Below are 18283 nucleotides of genomic sequence, written 5' to 3' on the forward strand. Positions count from 1 at the left end.
TCTGACCACGGGACTCAATTCACTTCCGAGGGCTGGCGACGGTCTTTGGAAGAACTAAACATCAGAGTAAAATATTCCCCGATTCGACACCCGGAGTCAAACCCTTCAGAAAGGTTTATGAGGGAAATATCTAAATTTTTCAGAATATACTGCCATACGACGCAGAAGAGCTGGCCGCAACTGCTTAGTAACATAGAGTATTGGTTAAACAACACCGTTTCAGAGGCCACAAATTTTACTCCCGCTGAACTAATGTTTGGCAGTCCAAAACCGAAACTATTCAGAGAATTATTAGCGACAGCGCCGGAGCCTCTCTTAACCGAGGAAACCGATGTGAGGAAGGCTATTAAAGCCTACACACGAATGAAAGAGCGCGCCGCCATACGAAAGGAGAGGTGTAAGAAAGGAGTCGCCAAATGGGAACTTAGTCTGCGAGACCCAGTGCTTGTCAGAATAATGCCTGTCTCTGATGCCGGCAAAGGAGTTACGGGGAAGTTTATACGTCCGTTTGAAGGCCCATACTTCATCTCAAAAGCACTATCGCCCGGCATGTTCGAGCTGGAAGATAAGCACGGAAAACCACGAGGCATGTTTAACAACCGGGAGTTGAAGCCTTTTCGCATGGAAAACGATGTCTTGGCTGAACCCAAATGCGGGATTGACAAAACCGATGTCGTCACCGTATTTTACTAGGTATCCGCAAGGGAATTAGCCGCGATAAAGTGATGAAGATAATCTAATATAAACCCTTCACGAAAATGTTTTTACCCACAAAGTGCCCTGAGGTTTAAGAAAAAAAACATGGTTACATAACCCATAGTATGAGGGTTTGAGCTAAATAATAATAATAATAATGCATTTCTTTAAAAATAATAATAATAATAATAATAATAATGCATTTCTTTAAAAAGCTCTATAACGGAAAGTTATGGTAAGAATGCAAGGAATGTTTGAAACAGAATGCAGATTAGAGAAAGCAATTAGGGGCATATAGAGCAGTCAGACTATAAAAAGTTTATCCAGTTGGCATATGTTTGCCTTTTATTTGATTTGTATTTGATATGTTTCTATGTTATAAGATGTCACATTTGAGTATACGTACCAATTGTTCTAGAGAATAATTATCACTACATATAATCTTGAGCGGGATAGAGGTACTTGGTTTATAGTGTAAGTTTAGTCAGATATATATATAAAAGTAGTGAGGTAGGAGACAAATTGAGAGGATCTGTGAGTTATAATCTGTTAAAAATACAGGAACAACGCATGTGGAGATAGGGACTCACATAGGTGTGGAGTAAATTGCATGCGAATGATAAACGTAGTATTTACTTATAAGGTAACATAATGACCTTGCTTCACGTTGGGATGTTTAGAGCTTAGATAAGTTCAGACGAATTTGAAATCAAAATTGTCCTCACTTCATTATCGGGGAGTTTATACCAGTCCAGAACCCCTGTAACTGTTTGTCTTGAAATTTGAACTGGCCAGAAGATCAGTGGTGAAGCCCCCCCCCCCCCGCTAGCAAGCCATATGTGGAGGTTTCCTCGCCAGCAAGTGATCTGGTATGCAGGTCAAAACACATGGCATTACTAGAATTTTTGTGGTCTGGACTGCACTAATAGTGGAAGGAACGTAGGAATTATTACCTGTCATTATATAGTCCTTGATGAGCTTTGGCCTCATCCCGTATGGGGGGTACTCGATCTATGTCAGACAATTTTTTATAACTCTTTAGACGAGCGATCAACTTGTCACAAGGAGGAAGGATAAAAATTATAAAAATTTAGTTACATGACATTATAATTAATTATAGCTGTTACAATTAATTTATGCTAAGTTATTTTTATTATGTACGCTGATGAAATTGTAAAATAATTAATTTAATAAGTGTCTTCTTACTGCTCTGTGTCATTAGAAAAATTGATAAGTTGAGACAGTTGATGGTGAAAAATTTTACATGCCTTGCAAAACTCTCTCTTGCTGAAGTTCAGATTCACGATCCAAAATTATTCTGAAAACTGGAAGAAATAGCATAATTCAATGTAAGATATATAAAACAGTAATGTTATCAGACATTTAGTCTGATCATGAAACACGATCATCTACTCTGCAGTTTGAAGATACATTACATGTATCTAAAAATAAGGTGTTAAGACAAATATTTGAATCCAAAAGGGATGAGTAGGCTTGAGGCAGGTAATTTATGTTACTGTTAGTATATAATGAATTTCAGAGTTTATAGAGGTTGTTTAATGGTTAGAATAGTTTGTGATGGGCTTTGCCAGGGAGATGAGTTCATTGCAGTTTTTGTTTTTAAACCTCTTTGAAAATGGCTGCTAGGGAAACCAAGTAAACAAATATTTTTAAACAGATATTTGTTTACTCGGCATTGTTGTGGAACACAACAATGCCGTGTAAACAAATATCTGTTGGCATTGTTGAAGTTGACACAACAATGCCGAGTAAACAAATAACGCTTCACAACAAAAGAAATCAAAGAATATCAAGTCAGTCGCATTATCACTGCTCCAGAAACAGCACGTCGCATTCTTAAGAATTGACTAACAGTTGTCCTAAAACATCAGGAAAGTGAAAGAAGACGTTATCAAGTATTTGAAGTACCAACTCCAACAAGGTAAAGTGATACTCATTCGATATATTATGATTATGATCGATTTTGAGACAAAGATTTGCAAGGGTGAACGTGAAAAGTTGACTGAACAAGAATAGTTGGCCTCTGAACAGCGACGTAAAGAACTACAACATGAGACTTATTTAAGAAATAAAGAAAAGCGAAAGAAGACTTACATTGATAAATGTAGAAATTTGACTGACCTAGAACAGTTAGCCTCTGAACAGCGATGTAAAGAACTACTACATCAGACCTATTTAAGAAATAAAGAAGAGCGAAAGAAAACTTACATTGATAGACGAGACCATATTAACGACACACGTAGAAAGACTTATTCGGTAAGAACAGAGGAGAAAATAAAACAAGACGCTGAAAAGAAAATTATTAGAAATCAAAGTAAATTAGTAATGAAGAACCGAGGAAGACTGCTAATAGCAGCACATTTTATGGACGACGAACATCAACAACATTATCTCGGACCTATGAACTATGAATGTATTCATTGCAAAGCGCTTCACTGGCTCGATGAATCGACTCATCGTTCCAGTAAATCGTTTTATGATTGTTGTGCACATGGAAAGGTTGTGATTGATTCGTTGCCTGAATACCCTGATGAACTTGGAAAACTCCTTTCTCTTCGACATTTTCGCAACAAATGTCGTGTTTACAACAACATGATGGCATTCGCATCATTTCAAGCGAATCTCATGGACTTCGGAATTAGTCGACCAGGGCCATATTGTTTTAAATTGCATGGCCAAATTTATTATAACATGAATGCGGCATCTTTTCCGAAAGATAATGAGAATGCAACTTTTGGTGAACTGTTTATGATCGACGAAGAAGAAGCCGTCAAACAAAGAATCGAAAATGCACGTCAGAATTCGAAAGGCGACACCAAAGATGACATCAAAGGAGAAATTGTCACGAAATTAACTAATATAAATTCGCGCATTAACATCCACGCAGAATCCTATCGCATGATGAACTACCAATACAAGCTTGAAAAAGAAAACGCTGAGCGTAACAACGAGTCTGAACCGGAGCTAAACTTGGTTATGTCGATGCTTCCTGGAGACGACAAAAACAGGTACAATCCGAAATGGAGCAATGACGTCGCTGTTGTGTGTCCTAAAACCGACGACGGTGACATTCCTGATTCGTATGTTGTTGTTTACAGTACCAAGGAGCAAAGACTCAGACGTCTTTCGACAATGAATCCATTCGTTGAACCCTTTGTCTATCCCCTTCTGTTTCCTTACGGCACAATGCAATGGCATAAAGACCTCAAACTGAAAGATGCTAAAGTTCGTGATCGTCTAACACGAGGAATGTTCGCTCGCTATAGAATCGCTACTCGCGAAAAGGAATTTAATCCAATCACAAAAAGTGGGAAACTTTTCCAACAATATTTGGTTGATACTGAAATTAAACGTGAGAAAGACGTTATCAACTACTTGAGGTATCAACTCCAACAAGGTAAACGTGTAGATAAGTGCAGCAGTTTTAAAGCAAACTTGGAAAAGCTTGCAAAAGAAAAGAAGAAAAAACTCGGGCGCATTAAAGTTTTGAACTCATCGTTCGTTGGATCACCACGATACATGTTGGAACTGTACCAAGACGCAATGACAATGGTCGCTGCTTTCGGCACGCCGTGTTTGTTCATCACCATTACGACCAATCCTAATTGGCGTGAAATTCGCGAAAATCTCTAACCACATGAAACACCACCAGACAGACCCGACTTCGTTGACAGAGTAGATGGATTTGCTGACCAAACATTCAGTTATGGGAAAGTCGCTTGCTTACGTGTACACAGTTGAGTTTCAGAAGCGAGGACTTCCGCATGCACATATCCTTTTAAACCTCCAAGAAGGATCAAAAATTAAGACTGATGAAGATATTGACAAATTCATTTGCGCTGAACTACCAGACCCCGAAACACAACCAAATCTTTACGACATTGTTACGCGTAACATGATTCATCAATGTAGTCCGCGTTGCATGAAGGGAAATGAGTGTACTAAAGGTTTTCCCAAACAGTATTCTGCTTGCACAATAATCGTCGAAGACGGTTATCCAATCTACAAACGACAAAATAATGGACGCACTTACTCCGCAAAAAATGGATTTGTTGCAACAAATCAAGACGTTGTTCCATACTGTCCGTATTTGATGCAGGAATTAAACTGTCACATCAATGTTGAGTCTATATCATCGATTACTTCAGTAAAGTACCTATTCAAATATGCTTTTAAAGGTGGTGATTTGACAAACTATACAATCATCGAAGGAGATGAGCTTCACTACGACGAGATCACCAGCTACCAAGACAGTCGCATGATCACTGCTCCAGAAGCAGCACATCGCATTCTTGAAAATGAAATGCACAGGCGCAGTCATGCAATCATACGTCTACCTGTGTATTTGCCGAACATACAAACCGTCGAATTTGGAGAAGAAGCAACATACGAAGACATTCGAAAAGCAATTGCCGGTTCAACAATGCTTCTTGAATATTTCGAATTGAACAAACGGGACCCAAACGCACGAAAGTATTATTATTTCGAAATTCCAAAGCACTATACGTGGAGAGCAGAAATGAAAGGTATCGATGATGAAGAAGAACTAGGAGCGTCCACTGTTGAATACGAACAAAAGACGAACTTGAAGAAACAGAAATCATGGTTTCCACGAAGAGATGGTAAACACACAATCGGACGCGTTTTTAGTGTAAGCCCTAGAGATCAAGAAACATTTCATCTTCGTGTTCGTTTGATGAATGTGAAAGGAGCAGAAAACTATGAGGACTTAAAGACTTACGACACTGTCACTTACCAAACATTCACAGAAGTCTGTTTAGCACGCGGACTGATCGAAGATGACGCTAAATGGAAACGTTGCATGCAAGAAGGTGAGATCCACCAAATGCCTTATCAGCTACGTGTGTTATTTGTTCAGATTTTAATCTATTGTCACCCATTGCACCCCGAAGAGCTTTTCAATGATTTCATCGATATAATGGCGCAAGACTTTAAAAAAGAAGATAACATTTCTGACTCTGACGCACGTGACAAAGCTCATGCTAATATTAATGAATTGTTAATTATTGAAGGGAAAAGTTTGAAGGACTTTCCAACACTGCCTCAGGAAATTAAAAAATTACAGACAGTAAGTAACAAAGAATTAACTGTTGAGGAACACATTGGAATTGGTGAAGAAATGTACAAATCATTGAACAAGAAACAAAAGGAAATCGTTGACATCATACTTCATCATATAGACGAAAAAACAACTGTCAAAAACCCGTACTTCTACATTGAAGGTCCAGGAGGATGCGGTAAAACTTATACATATAAAACATTGTACCATTTGTTAGTAGGACGACAAAAGAAAGTCACTACGATGGCTTATACAAGAATCGCAGCAAGTTTGTTGCCTAAAGGAAACACTGTCCACAGAGTAGCCGGGCTGCCCGTTCATGTTTTGTCTGACTCTAACACCAACATTTCGATAACGGATAACAGAGGAAAAGAATTGATAGATACAGACGTATTTATTTGGGACGAAGCACCAATGGTACCACGGTATTATATGGATATACTCGATAGAACTTTGCGAGACTTCACACGTTGTAACTTACCCTTTTGAGGTAAAGTTATGTTGCTCGGTGGAGACCTTAGACAGATTTTTCCTGTCTTACGCAATTCAAACAAAACGTCAACACTGTATTCAACAATAAAATATTCGCCTTTGTGGAAACACTTTAAGGTCACGTCATTGTCTGAAAACATGCGCGCCACACCACAAGCTATAAAATGGATTAAATTCTTACTCGACCTCGGCGAAGGACGCCTCAACGACCACGACGACATGGTAGAAGTGCCTGAAAACATGGTTTGTACGGACGATTTAGTCGAAAAGATTTGCGGAGATATCATAAGAAACAATGACATCGAAATGCTCAAAACTACCGCAAACCTTGCTGCAAGAAATTGTGACGTCGACGAAATAAATGAGAGAGTTGTTGACTTACTAGACGAAAAGACTGATCGAATCTACTCGAGCATTGATGGTGTCGAAGACTCGGACAAAGAAAAGTTCAGTGTAATGGTGACACCCGAATACCTAAACACTTTGCGACCTCGATCACTGCCCCCACATAATTTGCGTCTACGTAAGAACGCTATTGTCATGTTGGTACGTAACTTAAGCGTTTGGGAAGGATTAGTTAACGGAACACGTTTATTAGTACAGCAGATGACCAACAACCTCCTTCAATGTATGGTCATAACGGGAGATCATTGCGGGGAAATTGTTTTCATTCCACGTATAAAACTATATTGTGACAGCGAATTCCCATTTACTATGTGGAGACGCCAATTCCCCGTAACGCCTGCCTTCGTAATCACTATCAAGAAAGCTCTGGGCCAAACGTTCAGAAGAATTGGCATTTATTTGGCACAGGATGCTTTCGCACATGGACAAATCTACGTCGCATTTTCACGTGCACCAAGCGATAATTGTGGATTTGTTTATCTAAAAAAGGGACGAAAAAATAATCTCATTAAAAACGTTGTCTATAGAGAAATATTGAACGAACAGAGTATGAGTGACAGGAGAACACAAGACATTAAAATAAAAGAAGGAGAGCGAAAACTTGAAATTAATCTTGACGAAATTAAAAGTGAAACAGTTGAACATGCAGTTAAACGTGTAAAAGTTGAAGGGCATACAAGAACAATAAGTCATACAGATGATGAACAGCCTATACGGAGAGTGAAGCAGAATGAAACGACGGTTACACGTGAAATTGTACCAACTATCGAAAACTCGAGAATGCCAATGGATCAGACTGCTTCTTGATTTCCTCAATAAACATGTTGCATTCAGCTACTGCGTTCGTTGAAAGTCTGAAAGAAATGATATTAAATGACTACGAGGGCGACAACAGTGGTGCACAACTGATCTCCGAGATTGCAAACGCATACAGTCATCCTCAAAACTTACATAATGTCATTTCAATACGACAAAAACTTAAAGAACATTTAAGAAGAGGTTTTCAAAGTGTGTCTGAAACGATTTACAACATATTCGAGGAATTACCAATTGAAATGCAAACATGTTTGAGTATGAGACGGTGAATACAAAAACATGTAGAAATGGAAATCAACTTGAAGAACGTTATATAAACCAAATATTGTTCATGAACTTACCACAAACGAACGTGATAAACTTCAGAGACTTATTGGAGTATCAAACCAAAACAGATGTGAACGAAACGTGAATATCTAATCCTAATGTACTTGTTTATTATAATTTGAAACATTTCCCAACAAATTTAAGAACCACCACTTTTTAACCGTTTTTGGGACTCTTGTGATTTAAGGGTGGTCTTAAAAATTGAATTTTGCATTCTAATCTGTGTGCCACTAAATACTTTATGTATTTTTACGTTTGTATGTATTTTAAAAAGGATTACTTTGTTCGACGTACAACATGCTTCATTACCTCAAATTAAAAGTGTTTTTAATATAAAATATCGCAGGAACAAATATTTATGTGAATATATACGATGCAATGTAATTTACAGACAGACTTAGGTTAGCTGGTTGTATGAAGTCGTCTTAACGTATTAATGTTTTATATTAAAAACACAAATCATTTAAGGTAATGTAGCTTGATGTACCTTGAACAATGTTATCCTTTCAAAATTACATACAAACGTTAAAATACAAAGAGTATATTGTGGACACAGCTCAGAACGCAAAATTCAAAACATTAGTCCACCAGTATATTTCAGATCTTCCAAAAACTGTCAGAAATGGTGTTTCGTAATGTTGACGGGAAATGTTTCCAATTTTTATAAACATATACATTAGGGTTAGATATTCATTTCTTTTAAGTAAACCGTTTTTCCGTTTAATATTATTTAAGTTACTGGCAAATTAGTGTGTTGTCATTTTTCCCTTTTTCAGCTCTGAAAAGCTCACAATTCTGCATCAATGAACATCGCCGCACAGCGTCCATATGTTACGTTGAAGAATATCGCAGTTACAAAGATAAGTGTGAATATATACCATGCAATTTTATTTACAGACCGACATAGGATTTGATAGTTGTTAGAATTCGTCTTATCATATACATGTTTTAAATTAAAAACACTATTCTTTTGAGATGATCAAGTATGATATACCACGAATATAGTTTTCCTTTCAAAATTACGAACTAACGTTAAAACACAAACAAATCGGCGTGCAGCTATCACAGACTTCGACGAGGATTATCGAAGTTACAAAGATGAGTGTGAATATATACGATGCAATGTTATCTAGAGACAGACCTGAGTTTTGACGGTTGTTTTAAGACGTCTTATCATATTAATCCCTTATATAAAAAACACTATTCTTAAAGGAAATCATGCATGATTTTCATTGAACATCGTCATCCTTTCAAATTAACGTACAAACTTGAAAATATAAACAGTATTTATTGTCACAGCTCACGGCTCAGTACGCAAAATTCAAAACATTAGTCTACCCTTACATAACACGTCCGAAAATAGCCTCAAATTGTGGTTCATAAAGTTGAAGGGAATTGTTTCGAATTATTATAAACCTATACGTTAGGTTTAGATATTCAATGGTTAAAAGTAGCACTTTTGTCCGTTTAATATTATTTAAGTTACAAGCAGATTAGTATGTTGTCATATTATGTCTTGAATTGCCATGCCTTGGCTTGCCTGGCCTTGCTTTGACTTGCCTTGCCTTCTTTTGCCGCGCCTAAAATTTCCTTGCATTGCCTTCCCTTGCCTTGCCGTGCCTTGCCTTACATTACATTACCTTACGTTACCTTACATTACATTACATTGCAAGACAAGAAAAGCAAGGCAAGTCAAGTCAAGTCAAGTCAAGTCAAGTCAAGTCAAGTCAAGTCAAGGCAAGGCAAGGCAAGGCAAGGCAAGGCAAGGCAAGGCAAGGCAAGGCAATTCAAGGCAAGGCAAGACAAGGCAAGGCTCGGCAAGGCACTTCAAGGAAAGGCAAGCAAGGCAAGGCAAGGTAAGTCAAGGCATGTCAAGGCAAGGCACTGCAGGGCACGGCAAGGCAAGGAAAGCAAGGCAAGGTAAGGTAAGGCAAGGCAAGGCAAGGGAAGGCAAGGCAAGTCTCGGCAAGGCAAGTCAAGGCAAGGCAAGGCAAAGCAATGTAATGTAAGGTAATGTAATATAAGGCAAGGCAATACAAGGGAAGGCAAGGCAAGGCAAGACAAGGCAATGTAATGTAATGTAAGGTAACTTAAGGTAATGTAATGTAAGGCAAGGCAAGGCAAGGCACGGCAAGGCAAGGGAAGGCAAGGCAATGCACGGAAGGCAAGGCAAGGTAAGGCAAGGCAAGACAAGGCTAGGCAAGACAAGACAAGGCAAGGCACGGCAAGGCAATACAAGTCAAGTCACAGCAAGGGAAGGCAAGGCAAAGTAGCGGAAGCCAAGGCACGGCAAGGCAAGGTACGGCAAGGCAAGACTTGGCAATGCAAGGCAAGTCAAGGTAAGGCAAGGCAAGTCTTTTTAAGGGAAGACAAGGCAGAACGGGGCTGGGCAGGGGAGAGCAGGGCAGGGCCGGGCAGGGCTGGGTAAGGCATGGCAAAGCAAGGCAAGTCTAGGCAAGGCTCGGCAAGGCACGTCAAGACAAGGCAAGGCAAGGCAAGGTAAAGCAAGGCACGGCAAGGCAAGTCAAGGCAAAGGCAAAGGCAAGGCAAGTCGAGGCAATGCAATGTAATGTAATGTAAGGTAACGTAAAGTAATATAATGTAAGGCAAGGCAAGGCAACGCACGTCAAGGCACGTGAAGGCAAGGCAAGGTTAGGCAAGGAAAGGCATAAAAAAGCAAGGAAAGGCAACGCAAGGCAAGGCAAGTCAAGGCTAGGAAAAGCAAGGAAAGTCAAGGCAAGACAAAGCAAGGTAAAGCAAGGCTAGGCAGAGCAAGGCAAGGTAAGGTAAGGGAAGGTAAGGCAATGTAATTTAATGTAAGTTAACGTAAGTTAATGTAATGTAAGGCAAGGTAAGACCATTCAAGGCACGGCAAGGCAACTGAAGACAAAACAAAGCAAGGCAAATCAAGGCAAGGCACTGCAAGGAAGGCAAGCAAGGCAATTCAAGGCAAGGCACGACAAGGCAACGCATGGCAAGGCAAGGCAAGACAATATAATGTAAGGTAAAGTAAGATAATGTAATATACGGCAAGGCAAGGCACGGCAAGGCAAGGCAATAAGGCCAGGCAGGTCAAGGCAAGTCAAGGCAGGGCAAGGCAAGGAAAGGCAAAGCATGGCAAGGAAATGCAAGGCAAGGAAAGGCAAATTAAGGAAGGAAATTGAAGACAAGGCAAGGCAATTGAAAGCAATTCAAGGCAAGTCAAGGCTAATCTCCTTGTAACTTATATAATATTAATTGGACTAAAGTGCTACTTTAAAGCAATGAATATCTATCTTGGAATAATTGGAAATATTTCCCTTCAACTTTATGAACAACAACTTCTATCAGTTCTTTAAGACCTAATGTTTTGATTTGTGCATTCTGATCTGTGTGCCACTAAATACTGTCTGTATTTTAACGTTTATATGTAATTTTAAAAGGATAACATTGTTCGAGGTACATCATGTTTTATTACCTCAAAAGAATGGTGTTTTTAATATAAAATATTTATATGATAAGATGTCTTCAAACAACCATCAAAACACAAATTTGTCTGTCAATTTCATTGAATCGTATATAATCACACATATCTTTGTACCTGTGATATTCTTCAACATACTATGTGGTTGCTGTGCGCCGATGTTCGTTGATACAGAATTGTGAGCTATTCAAAGCTTAAATTACATTGACTTGCCTTGCCTTGCTTTGCCATGCCTTGCCTTGCATAGCCTTGCCTTGCCTTGCCTAGCCCTGCCTTGCCTTGCCATGCATTGCCTGCCTTGCAATGCCTTGCCTTGCCTTGCCTTGCCTTGCCTTGCTTTGACTTGCCTTGCCTTGCCGTGCCTTGCTGTGCGTTGCCCTGACCTGCTCTGCCCTGCCCTGCTTTGCCTCGCCATGCCTTGCTTTGCCTTGCCTTGCTTTGCCCTGCCCTGCCCTGCCCTGCCCTGCTCTTCATTGCCTTGCCTTGCCTTGCTTTGCCTTGCTTTGCCTTGCCTTGCCTTGCCTTGCCCTGCCCTGCCCAGCCCTGCCTTGACTTGCCTTGCCTTGCCCTGACCTGCCCTGCTCTGCTCTGGCCTGCTCTGCCCTGCCCTGCCCTGCACAGCAATGCCCTGCCTGCTCTGACCTGCTCTGCCCTGCTCTGCCCTGCCCTGCTTTGCCTCGCCATGCCTTGCTTTGCCTTGCCTTGCTTTGCCCTGCCCTGCCCTGCCCTGCCCTGCCCTGCTCTTCATTGCCTTGCCTTGCCTTGCTTTGCCTTGCCTTGCCTTGCCTTGCCATGCCCTGCCCTGCCCTGCCCTGCCCTGCACTGCCCTGACTTGCCCTGCCCTGCCCTACCCTTCTTTGCGCTGCCGACGATCTCGGACGAAAGTTAGAGGCCACGCGGCGCGATTTCGAGACACGGCTGCAGGCGGTGGAGGCCCGAACAAGGCACGGAGGGACCGGAACGTTCGTGGGTGGCACGGACCGTGTGAAACCGCCTACGTTCGTCGGATCCACGTCTTGGAAATTATTTCATCGGCAGTTTGAGGCTGTGGCCAACCACAATGGCTGGACGTCTGGGGAGAAGGTAACGCATCTCCTTGCCGTACTTCAGGGGCAGGCTGCTGACATCCTGCATGGCGTTCCTGTTGGGGCGGCCTACGACGACATCCTCAACGCATTAGAGGGCCGTTACGGGGACCATCAGCTGGCGGCGGTCTACCGATCTCAGTTGAAATCAAGGACTTTAGGGGAGGGGCGAAACTCTGCAGGAATTCGCAGCGGCAATAGAGAAGCTGGCCCATCGAGCGTTCGTAGGGCTTCCCGCAGATTTCCTGCAGAGGTAGGCCGCTCACGCTTTCATCGACGGCCTGGGAGACCGAAAGATTTAGCAACACCTACTAATGGGCGGGGACCGATCCCTCAATGAAGCACTCGGACAGGCCCTGAAGCTACAGGCAGCAAAGGCAGCCGTAGTATCAACACTAACGGTGCGTCAAATACAGTCAAAGGACCCGACGGAGGAGCGATCGCCCAGGATAGACGTTCTGGATGGGGGCGACCGGTGTGCTGGCAGTGCGGCGCCCCCGGCTACCTGATGAGATGGTGTCCGCAGGTCTCCGCAACGACCAACCAGGTCTCGGGAAACGAGTAATGGCCGGCGTATGGAGGGGACCGTCGGCCCCACCACCCCCTTCCCCTCGCTTTACACTGAGCGTGGTCACCAAGAGGAGTGACGACGGTCTGATAACCGTAGGCTGGATTCGGGGAAGACGCTGTAATGTGACCATCGACACCGGAGCTGCAGTGACCATCGCCAGGCCCGACGTCGTAGCGGGAGAATCAGAGCGGGAGCCGAGCAGACCGTACGTGCTGCAGACAGCGTCCGGTGAAACCATCCCCGTTTTGAAAGAGGTGTTAGTTGAGCTAACGCTGGGGCAAAGTGTCATCCGCACCTGGATTTTTGTTGCCGACGTCACGGACGAGATCATCCTGGGGCTGGACGTCCTGCGAGCTTACGATGCGACGGTGGACCTAGGACGCCAAGTGCTGCGACTGGGCCAAGAAGAGATATCTCTGTGGGGCCCTGGGAGCAGACCCCGATCCACACGCCTGACATTAGCCAGCGAGGAGATAATACCGGCGCGGTGCGAGAGGGTGGTGATGGCACGGATGAACGACACCGTGGGAACGGCGAGCGGAATAATAGAACCTGGTATGGACCCTTTACCACGAGAAGGACTATACGTAGCCAGGGCGCTAGTCTGCACCCAGCGCAGCGTGCCTGTGAGAATTGTTAATGTCGGGGACGGCGACCAAGTGCTGGCGGAAGGCACAACCCTGGGCCTGTGTGAACCGGTCACATGGGCGAGCCCGGCTGGCAATACAGAACCTCCGTCGCAGAATAAAGAGCTGTGCAAGCCACTGCAGGGCATGGTCGCCGATGCTATCCTGAACTTGACGACAATGGAAGCGAGGGAGTTGAAGGCATTGGTCCTCGACTTTCAGGATGTCTTCGTGACAGAAAACAATTGTTATGGGCTGACGGACAGAGTGCTGCACCGCATCAGCACAGGCGATGCTCGTCCGATCCGTCAGCCTCCTCGGAGGCTTCCGTTAGCAATACAAGAAGAGGTGGACGGTATGCTAATGGACATGGGGGAACAAGGTGTGATCGAGGCATCAGACATCCCGTGGTCGTCACCCGTCGTGCTTGTGCGAAAGAACGGGGAACTGCGGTTCTGCGTTGACTACAGGAAGCTGAATAACGTCACCAAGAAGGATTGCTTCCCACTGCCCAGGATCGACGATACCCTAGACACACTGGCAGGGGCCAAATGGTTCTCGACATTAGACCTAAAGAGTGGCTACTGGCAGGTGGCCCTGCATCCCGAGGATAAAGAGAAGACTGCATTCACTACTGGACAGGGGCTGTGGCAATTCACGGTAATACCATTCGGCCTTTGCAACGCTCCGGCAACGTTCGAGCGGCTGATGGAGTCCGTCCTGCGGGACCTGACGCACAAATCCTGCTTGGTCTACCTGGATGATGTCATCGTCATTGGTCGGACATTCCGGGAGCACTTGGGTAATCTGAGGGAAGTGCTCCAGAGGCTCAGGGAAGCCGGACTTAAGCTGAACTCCGGAAAGTGTCGGATGTTCCAGAAGGAAGCGAAATATCTAGGACATGTGGTTTCCCCCGGCGGGGTGACCACCGATCCCGAAAAGCTGAAGGCTGTGCGAGAGTGGCCGAGGCCAAAGGACAAGCACGAGCTAAGGGGCTTCATCGGCCTATGCACCTACTATCGGAGATTCAATGCCGGGTTTGCTGACATCGCCAACCCACTGACTCAACTCACCGAGGAGAAAAGAATGTTCCACTGGTCCCCGGTGGCGGACGTCGCATTCGAGTCCTTGTAAGAGTCGCTGTGTGCATCGCCCATTTTAGGATATCCACGACCTGGCGAGAAGTTTCTGGTAGACACCGACGCAAGCAGCGTTGGGATCGGAGGCGTGTTATCCCAGGTACAAGATGGCCAGGAGCGAATAATAGGCTACTATAGCAAGACCCTATCCCGCCCCGAGAGGAATTACTGTGTCACTCGGAGGGAGCTACTGGCTGTGGTAAAACCTTGGAACATTTCCACAAGTACCTGTATGGGCAAGAGTTCCACCTGCGTACGTGGCTGCTCAGTTTCAAGAACCTGGAGGGACAGACTGCCCGTTGGGTCCAGCGACTACAAGAATATAACTTTACCTCTGAACATCGACAGGGACGGAGGCATACCAACGCCGACGTTCTCTCTAGAAGGCCATGCTCGGAGGACTGTGGCCACTGCCAGAAGTTCGAGCAACGAGCGGGTCGCGTAAAGGTGCGAGGCGTCGCCGTTACAGTCACGGATGGTTTGGACCGGGTGACTTTAAGAAAAGAGCAGCTGGAGGACCAAGATGTGGGGCAGATCTTTCAAGAGATGGAAAGGGGACAACGACCCTAGTGGGATGACATTGCTGACCGTAGCCCGGTCTACAAGAGCTACTGGGCACAATGGGACTCCCTAGCGATTAGGGACGACGTCCTAGAACGATACTGGGAATCGACGGATGGTAAAGCGAAGACGGCTCAATTGGTCCTGCCACGAAGTAAGATAAAGGAGGTTCTGGCCGAGGTTCATGGAGGGTCTTCTGGGGGACACCTGGGAATTAACAAAACCCTGGACAAGGTCAGGCGGCGGTACTACTGGCTACACTCTAGGAGCGACGTGGAGCAATGGTGTCGGCAATGTGACACATGTGCCGCCAGCCGGGGCCCCAGGACCAGAAGTCGCGGCCTCATGCGCCATTTGAGATGATCGCCATAGACATCGCGGGACCCTTCCCGAGGAGCGACGCAGGAAACCGCTATCTCCTGATCGCAATGGATTATTTTACGAAATGGCCAGAGGTCTATGCCATACCCAATCAGGAGGCATCAACAGTGGCAGATGTACTCATAAACAATTTCTTCTGCCGCTTCGGAGTTCCGAGGGAGCTGCACAGCGACCAGAGCCGGAACTTTGAATCCCGACTGCTCCAAGAAGTGTTGCAGCGTCTAGGGGTGGCCAAGACTCGCACCACCCCTCTGCACCCACAGTCGGACGGCATGGTAGAGCGCTATGTGAAAACGGTCGAAGAACATCTACGGAAGGTCGTCTCATCACATCAGCGGGACTGGGACACCAGACTGCCTCTCTTCCTTCTGGCGTACCGAGCCTCGACTTACGAGACTACGGGGGTAACACCGGCCAGCCTAGTGTATGGGAGGGAGCTACGCCTGCCGTGCGACCTTATGTTCTGGTCTCCACCAGATAGGGAGAAGTCGACAACCGATTATGCGGCGGATCTCGAGGAACGACTCTATGACGCGCATAACCATGCCCGCCAGCATCAGAAGAAGGCACGCTATGATCGCCTGGAAAACTCGGCTGGCTTCCAGGAGGGAAATCGCGTGTGGTTGTATCATCCTACCCGGACAAAAGGGAAGTATCCCAAGCTACAAACATCTTGGGAGGGCCCCTACATGGTGGTGACCAGAATCTACGACGTGATTTATCGGATTCAGCGGCATACAAAAGCCCGGATGATGGTAGTCCACCTGGATAGGTTGGCGCCGTATTCGGGTGCTGCTCGGGACGACCAGCTTTAAAGAGGGGGTAGTGTGATGTGTTGAGGTTGGCATTGTTGATAGTTTATAGACATTGTTGTATTCATGCATTGTTGTATTACTAGAGCAGGGCGCTCCTTTCGGAGCTCCTTGGTCAAGTTTGTAAAACGCAACCAACCTTGGTTAGTCCCAAAGGGGAGTTAGTTTAGTGTCTCATTCAAGTGTTTTAACCCCTGAGTAAGAAACTAAATTAACCCCCCCGAATGGGGGGTTTAAACACTTGACCAACCCCCCGAAGTGGGTTTTTTGCGTTTTAAAATCTTGAGTAAGACTATAAACTAACCCCCGTGTATAAACAAATATAAGGTTATATTGTTGATGACGTCATTTTTTGACGACAACGACTACTAAACTCCGGTAATCTGATATTTTACTTCTATACGTCGCTGATCAGAGGCCAACAGTTCTTGGTTAGTCAACTTTCTACGTCCAACCCCACCCTTGCAAGTCTTCTTTTTTATTTCCTCTTCTGTTTTTTGTTGAATAATTCTGATGTTTTAGTTCTTTACGTAGCTGTTCAGAGGCCATTTGTTCTTGATCAGTCAACATTCTACGTCCAGCAACTCCATTGCTAATCTTCGCCTGTTTTTTTTCTTTTTCTTTCTTTTTCTCTTCTGTTCTTGTTGTATACGTTTTTCTATATTTATCAATGTAACTCTCCCTTCGTCTTTCTTTATTTGTTAAATAGGTCTGATGGATTAGTTCTTTACGTCGCTTTTCAGAGGCCAACTGTTCTTGGTAAGTCAACTTTCTACGTCCAAGAACACCCTAGCAAATCTTCGTCTGTTTTTCTACGTGTGTTGTTAATATAGTCTCGTTTAACAATGTAAGTCTTCTTTCGCTTATCCTTATTTGTTAAATAGATCTGATGTCTTAGTTCTTTACATCGCTTTTCAGAGGCCACCTGTTAATGGTTAGTCAACTATCTACTTCCAATCCCACGCTTGCAAGTCTTCTTTTGTTATCTTCTGCTCTTCTGTTATTATTGAATACGTTTTTCTACGTTTATCAATGTAAGTCTTCCTGCGCTTTTCTTTATTTGTTAAATTTGTTAAATATGTCTGATGTTTGAGTTTTTACGTCGCTGTTCAGAGGCAAACTGTTTTTTGTCAGACAACTTTCTACGTCAAATCCCACCCTTGCAAATCTTCATCTGTTTTTCTACGTGTGTCGTTAATATGGTCTCGTTTATCAATGTAAGTCTTTTTTCGCTTTTCTTTATTTCTTAAATATGTCTGATGTTGTAGTTCTTTACGTCGCTGTTCAGAAGTCAACAGTTCTTGTTCAGTCCACTTTTTACGTCCAGCCCCACCCTAGCAAATCTTCGTCTTAAAATCGATCATAAAGTCAGTTTTCATAATAGTTTTCGTAATCGTAATATATCGAATGCGTATCAGTTAACCACTTTACCTTGTTGGAATAGGTACTTCAAATACTTGATAACGTCTTCTTTCACTTTCCTGATGTTTTAGGACAACTGTCAGAAAATTATAAATAATGCGATTCCACGTGCTTCTTCTGGAGCAGTGATAATGCGACTGGCTCGGTAGTGAAGCGTTATTTGTTTACTCGGCATTATTGTGTTGTACTCGGCATTGTTGTGTTCCACAACACTGCCGAGTTTGTTTATAGTTGACATTGTTGATGACGTAATTTATTGATGACAACGAGGAATCACAAATTTTTATAAAAGAAGATTATTGCCTTGTTGCGTTCAGCATTGTTGTGACTACATTGTTACGTCTGTATATTGGCATTGTTGCATAGACATTGTTGTATTTGTACAA

This window comes from Zootermopsis nevadensis, unplaced genomic scaffold (genome assembly GCF_977971745.1).
Source record: "Zootermopsis nevadensis isolate Lab colony 2312 unplaced genomic scaffold, Znev_1.0 Znev_ptg000020l, whole genome shotgun sequence".
Lineage (NCBI taxonomy): Eukaryota > Metazoa > Arthropoda > Insecta > Blattodea > Termopsidae > Zootermopsis > Zootermopsis nevadensis.